This window comes from Anas acuta, chromosome Z (genome assembly GCF_963932015.1).
Source record: "Anas acuta chromosome Z, bAnaAcu1.1, whole genome shotgun sequence".
Classification (NCBI taxonomy): domain Eukaryota; kingdom Metazoa; phylum Chordata; class Aves; order Anseriformes; family Anatidae; genus Anas; species Anas acuta.
In genome coordinates, this window is record NC_089017.1 from 12,854,005 (window position 1) to 12,861,068 (window position 7,064).

General features: G+C 39.0%; 1 long non-coding RNA gene across 1 annotated transcript; it reads right to left on the minus strand.

Annotated features, from left to right (window-relative positions):
* Positions 1-592: 592 nt before the first annotated feature.
* On the minus strand, positions 593-6,654 carry LOC137848200 (uncharacterized). The gene is made up of 3 exons (XR_011091218.1): positions 6,552-6,654; positions 4,928-5,063; positions 593-3,590 (listed from the first exon to the last, which is right to left on the minus strand). It is a non-coding gene; the product is annotated as an uncharacterized lncRNA (long non-coding RNA).
* Positions 6,655-7,064: the final 410 nt, after the last annotated feature.

The following is a 7,064-nucleotide window of genomic DNA, read 5'->3' on the forward strand; positions in this document are numbered from 1 at the left end:
AGAAACTGGCTGGATAGCTGGGCCCAAAGAGTTGTGGTGAATGAAGTCAAGTCCAGTTGGAGGCCGGTCACTAGTGGCGTCCCCCAGGGCTTGGTCCTGGGGCCGGTCCTCTTTAATATCTTCATCAATGATCTGGACGAGGGCATTGAGTGCACCCTCAGGAAGTTTGCAGATGACACCAAGCTAGGTGCGTGTGTCGATCTGCTTGAGGGTAGGAAAGCTCTGCAGGAGGATCTGGATAGGCTGGACCGATGGGCTGAGGTCAACTGCATGAAGTTCAACAAGGCCAAGTGCCGGGTCCTGCACCTGGGGCGCAATAACCCCAAGCAGAGCTACAGGCTGGGAGATGAGTGGTTGGAGAGCTGCCAGGCAGAGAAGGACCTGGGAGTGATGGTGGACAGTTGTCTGAATATGAGCCAGCAGTGTGCTCAGGTGGCCAAGAAGGCCAACGGCATCCTGGCTTGTATCAGAAACATTGACCAGCAGGGCTAGGGAGGTGATCGTCCCCCTGTACTCGGCTATGGTGAGGCCGCACCTCGAGTACTGTGTTCAGTTTTGGGCCCCTCGCTGCAAGAAGGACATCGAGGTGCTCGAAAGAGTCCAGAGAAGGGCGACGAAGCTGGTGAGGGGCCTGGAGAACAAGTCCTACGAGGAGCGGCTGAGGGAGCTGGGCTTGTTCAGCCTGGAGAAGAGGAGGCTCAGGGGCGACCTTATCGCTCTCTACAGATACCTTCAAGGAGGCTGTAGAGAGGTGGGGGTTGGCCTGTTCTCCCACGTGCCTGGTGACAGGACGAGGGGGAATGGGCTTAAGTTGCGCCAGGGGAGTTTTAGGTTAGATGTTAGGAAGAACTTCTTTACCGAAAGGGTTGTTAGGCACTGGAACAGGCTGCCCAGGGAGGTGGTGGAGTCACCATCCCTGGAAGTCTTCAAAAGACGTTTAGATGTAGAGCTTAGGGATATAGTTTAGTGGGGACTGTTAGCGCTAGGTCAGAGGTTGGACTCGATGATCTTGAGGTCTCTTCCAACCTAGAAATTCTGTGATTCTGTGATTCTGTGATTCTGTGATTCTGTGAGTAGGAACACCTCTTTTCATTAGTCTACTAAAAAGTTTGGTAACTTTGAACAGGTATATGTGATCTGCCAGTTCCCAAATATTGCCACAAAATTTCAGCAAATTTACCTCAAGTTTCAGTGTTTTACTAGCTTTCTTGTAAAGGGCACAAATTTTTTCCACTTTCAATATCTAACTGAAAGTTATTTAAGACCAAAAAAGTTGTTGTGTTGGTCTTTTTGTTTGATTGTTTGGTTGGTTTGCATTAAAATTTTAAATACAAATGAGGTGAATGGAATTAATTGAAACTAAGTGCTAGGTTTAAACATGACTGTGGAAAATGACAAATACGTGATCAAACTGATAACTGACAACATAATTGCACAAACAATTCTGGAAGAGAGAACAAATTCTGAAAATGGAAAACTATAAAAAATTAATACATATTTAATTGTCTGAAAACACTATTTTCTTGACAAAATGTGGTCACCACAGTTATTCAGTTATTATCTTTTCTTCGTCTATCTTACAGCAAGTGGACTTTCTTCTCCCTTCCTAATTATGGTGATAAATCTTCTTTTGTCATCAACATATGTAGCAAATGTTGGTAACTACTATAGATAGCTATCACATTTTAGCTTTGACTCATCTCTTTGAAAATGCCCACTGGCATTCTTTGAATAAATAATGTTGGAAGAGGTTTCTCTTTTTTCACAATTATTTGAAAAACAAAAACTCCATATATCTGTTATATGGGCTTTAATGTAATAGAAAGATTGTCTCCCTACCAATGAACACATAATCGAAGTTTGGTTGTTACATCCGTTGTGTGGGTGGAAAATTAGAAATATAAAAACAATTGTTAATCTTAGCTACCTTCCATATAGTGTATATGTCCCTTTCAGAGCACACATTTACATTCTGTTGATATTGAAGTTATCAAAATATTTGTCATGATTTTTTCTAAATTAAGGATTCCATTCCCAGGCTGTAATCAACTCTTCAGTTTGTATGTCTACAGTGTCTACTTCTACATCATAGCTATCCACCAAAGAATCTTATAGACAAAAGAGAGAAAAAGAGGTTTTCAGATGAGTTAGCTAATTTCTTTTAGACCTCTTACAAGATGGCAACTTTCACACACTTGGAAAGCCTGTTTATCTTCACTGATTATAAAGAAAGCTTAAAGTGACTAGTTCAGGTAGAGCTATCCACATTCACTCAGATAAACTTTATTATCTAGTTTGCCTGCAGGAAAAGGCAGCCAGTTTTCATAAAGCACTAATAAGTTTTAACAAGTGACATCTACCAATGTAAAGTATATACTTCTGTGTTGCTGTATTTTCTTTCTTCAGGTAGAACAGTTTCAGCTTTGCTCTTACAACAACCTTAATTCCTAAGTAACCTTTATAATCTAAATTACCAATAAATAAATAAAACCTTCTAAAATGGAATTTACTGACACTAAGAAGAATCCTTTCTGTTGGACTATGGAAATGTTTAGACTCCATCATTTAGGAATTCATTTTGTGAGACATGAGACAAGAAAATTTACAGAATTATTTAATGTTGCATGCATGTCTACTAATCTATTTCCTCAGCTGCTTTAATAGGATTATTTTACATGTGGAACTCTGATAAACATTAATGCAGGTTAAGTTAATGTTTACGTCTGTGGCGTTGGGGATTTTTTTTTTAGTAGTAGCCTGTTTATACTGAGAAGAGAAAATAGTTTGTTAGCAGGAAACTAGGTTGAGTTCATAATAAACACAGGACTAATGATGTTACTATTTATAGCTTAACCCTTTACATCCTCCCATGTACGATTCATAGAATCATAGAATCATAGAATATCCTGAGTTGGAAGGGACCCTTAAGGATCATCAAGTCCAACTCTTGACACCGCACAGATTATACTGCTTTGTCCTATTCTTCACTGAACTCCTTATACTTTGAAGATATCACAAAATTTACCCCTTAAATCCCCCTCATTTTCCCTCTTGAAGTCCCCCAAACCTGTTAAAACCTTATCAGCTTATACTTGTGGACAAAAATATAGTTGTAATTTCTTATATTTCATTAAACGTCCTAAAAATAGTCAATACATAGTCATGACTGACTTCGGTTGTTAATAGCATGAAACTTGTTGATATTGCTTGTGGACTGGTTGCAATATTTTTATGTGAAAAGAAGATGCATCTTAACAAGAACACATCATGCCCAGTTATGCTTTCGAGCACATATTTCCTCTTCCAAATTAGCTTATGTTTCTCTTCTGGTGACCATGAAAAAGTTAAAAAATAATGCCAAGTGAAGCTTAGATCTTCATATGAACTTAGATTAATGCTATTGGTAATGTTCACTGCAATTATTTTAACAAATGGGTAAGTGGGTATAAGTGGGTATACTATACAACATAGTATCTTTTCAGTTCTTTTCTTTTTTTTCAGGACGGGGAGGGCAAGTGGGGTTGTCCCTAACTAGTCCTTCAAACCTGTATTGACTCAAAGGAGTTGAAGCCCCATCTGAAATTTTTCATCTGTGTTGGAGGGAAAAACAAAACAAAACAAAACAAAAATGGTTAATGGGTTGAATGGGTTGAATAAATCTAAATAAATTAAAAAAAAAACGTCTGTTAAACAAGCAAGATTGCATTTTGACTAGTACTACATAAATATACTTCAGTAAACAGTATATTAAACCAGAACTCTGTGCTCTTCAGTAGGTCAGACTCAACCATCACAATAACACCCTTGGCCTTAAAATCTGTTCTGACTGAAAAAAATTTTGGCCATCCCAATGGAAATACTATTCCTCCACTGTAACAGATTTTCTTATGCATTTTGCAGGCCTAAATTTTTGGAGAAAGTCAATGTAACATAATGAAATGCAAGCAATAAATACATGTAATTTATGTACTAAAAAATAACTGCATCTCAGGTCTGCAAAGACAAGTGGTATGCAAAATATCAAATAAAACTAATGGAATACCTCGGGTTATTAGAAAATTATATTCTATGTTGGATTTTGATTACTTAAATAAAGTAAAAAAATCATCATTTCTCTGAACATATAAGGTGTTTTTTTTCACCAAAGTAGTCTCAATACTCAAACAGTAGTCTCAAATAAAGAGAACCAAGTAGTATTAAAAAATGTTAATGAGTGTGATATAAAGATAATGCATCATGAAGGGTTAAACAAATTATAATAAGTCTGTTTTACGATATAATATTATCATTACATAATATTATCATTACTTGTTTCACTATATAACATATAATTTTACTACTTAATTTTAATGCTACTAAATATGTAAATTTACTAGCAACTTGAAACACAAAACATTCCCTTACTACTTTTCATGAGACACTTCCTTACCAATTTTCCTATCAAACTTTGCACGTAGATAAATTTTGGAAAAGTCAGTAACAGTAAAAAAAACAACCAGACCAGGTTCAGAATGTTCTTGACATTCATTCTCAAATCTTTATTGGTTCACATACAAACATATCCTGATACCATCTTCAAAATTTAAATGAGCAAATCGGGTTTCAGTAGTTAGAAAGGTTTGAATTTGCTCAGTTTATTTAGAAAATCTTACTATGTACCTACGCTGTTACTATGCACTTGGCGGCATAACTTTCTTGATATTTTCCATAGAGCTAATAACAGTATAAAAAATTGGTCTCCGATTCAAGTTGCTTTCTCTTTCAATTTGAGAAGCTTGTTTTTTGTGCCTTGAAACCCTGTGACTTCTCAAGGCCCTCTTCTCCACAGCTTTGCTCCTTCCCACGTGAAATACACAATGCTGATTAAGTGTCATAATCACTACTATGAATCTTGTTGCCATAGCTACAACTAAGATGGCTGTCTTACCTTTAAGTATTGTGTCTACAAGGCACAGCAGTGTAGTGATCACTGTGGTCTAAATTCCCCTCTTTCTGCACACCTTTCTTTATTCTGCTACTTAGGAGAGTCTTCATGCTGCTCTGAGTGCTAGCTGGCTACACAGCTTGAACAAACCAATATAACAAGTTTAAATATAACTGTAAAACTAGATGTAAAATAATTCCAAGCGTATATCCAAGAATGTTTGTAGCACAGACAGTGTAATCTACTCAGATGTATGGAAAGAAAAAAAAAAAAGAGAGAGAGAGAGAGAGAGAGAGAGATTATTATCCCATGTACTTTGTTTTTGTTCAATTCACTGCTCAGTTATCTTCCTCCACAAAATCAAGGTATACTCTGGCTTGGACAGGTACATTCTTTGATGGGTTAAAAACTGGTTGGATGGCTGGACCCAGAGAGTGGTAGTGAACAGAGTGAAATCCAGCTCACCAACAGAGTGAAACACCAGTCACCAGTGGTGTTCCCCAGGGATTGGTGTTGCAGCCCATCCTCTTTAATATCTTTATTGTTGATTTGGATGAGGGAATTGAGTGCACCCTCAGTAAATTTCCAGACAACACGAAGTTGAGGGGAAGTATCGGTCTGCTGGAGGGTAGGAAGGCCTTGCAGAAGGACCGTGACAAGATGGGTCAATGGGCAGATGCTAACGGGAGGAGGTTCAACATGGATAAGTGCCAGGTCCTGCACTTTTGTCACAGCAATCCCATGCAATGCTACAGGCTTGGGGCAGAGTAGCTAGAAAGCTGTGCAGAGGAAAAGGAACAGGGGGTGCTGACTGATGTTCACCTGAACATGAGCTAGCAATGTGCCCAGGGAGCCAAGAAGGGCAACGGCATCCTGGCTTGTACCAGGAATAGTGTAGCCAGCAGAGTGATCATCCACCTGTACTCAGCTCTGGTGAGACTGCACCTTGAGTACTGTGTTCAGTTTTGGGCCCCTCACTACAAAAAGGACATCGAGGCCCTAGAGCCTGTTCCAGAGAAGGGCAATGAAGTTGGTGAAGGGCCTGGAATACAAGTCCTATGAGGAACAGCTGAGGGAACTGGGGTTGTTTAGTCTGGAGAAGAGGAGGCTCAGGGGAGACCTTACTGCTCTCTACAATGGCCTGAAAGGAAGGTGTGGGGAGCTGGGTGTCAGCCTCTTCTCGCAGGTAACTAGTGATAAGACTGGGAGGAATGGCCTCAAATTGCTCCAGGGGAGGCTCAGATTGGAAATTAGAAGACATTTCTTCTCAGAAAGAGTAGTCAGGCATTGGAACGGGTTTCCCAGGGAAGTTGTGTAGTCACCGTCCCTGGGGATGTTTAAGGAAAGGTTGGACGTGGTACCTAGGGACATTGTTGATTGGGTGACATTGTTGGTAGGGGGATGGTTGGATCAGATGACCTTGAAAGTCTTTTCCAACCTTAATGATTCTATCATTCTATGAAATAAAACCTTTCAGGCAGGCCAGCTTGGTACTGCCGCAGACATCATTTTCCTCATTGGTACAGTCTTATCTAGCAGCCTACCTTGGATCTATACACACCAGTATAAATGTCATGCAAGAAATGATAAACCTACAAACTGGAATAAATGGAATAAATGGTCTTACCTTGTCAGAAGAATAATCCAGGAGCCTAGAAACTAGGTCTGGATCTACAAAATACATCTCCTGGAGCTTCCTGATGGCTGGCCCCAAATCGGCTTAAAAAGTGAAAAAAAAATTATACATATATATATAATATATATATATGTATCACCTTCAAAATATTTCAAAATCTCAGCAAAAAAAATAGCAGAAGTATTCTACTTCTGGCTCTGAGCTATTTTCAATTAGCCATAGATAAAAGTCGTAATTATTTAGATGTGAACTGTGGCAAGAGTTTCATAGAAGAAATACAATTTTGATGTCTGTGATATATGTATTCCTTGCTGGCTGCATAAAATCTTTTCAGAAAGGGCCATGAGCCTCTGAAAAGGATAGGAAATGGGAATGAGAACAAACATGGTCAAGGGTATAACCATTCGTGTTACTTGAACAAGACAATTCATGAAAACAAATTATTTTCTTCCAGCAGTCACAATTAAACTCTGTCCTGGAGACACAAAACCTTATGTTAGAGCC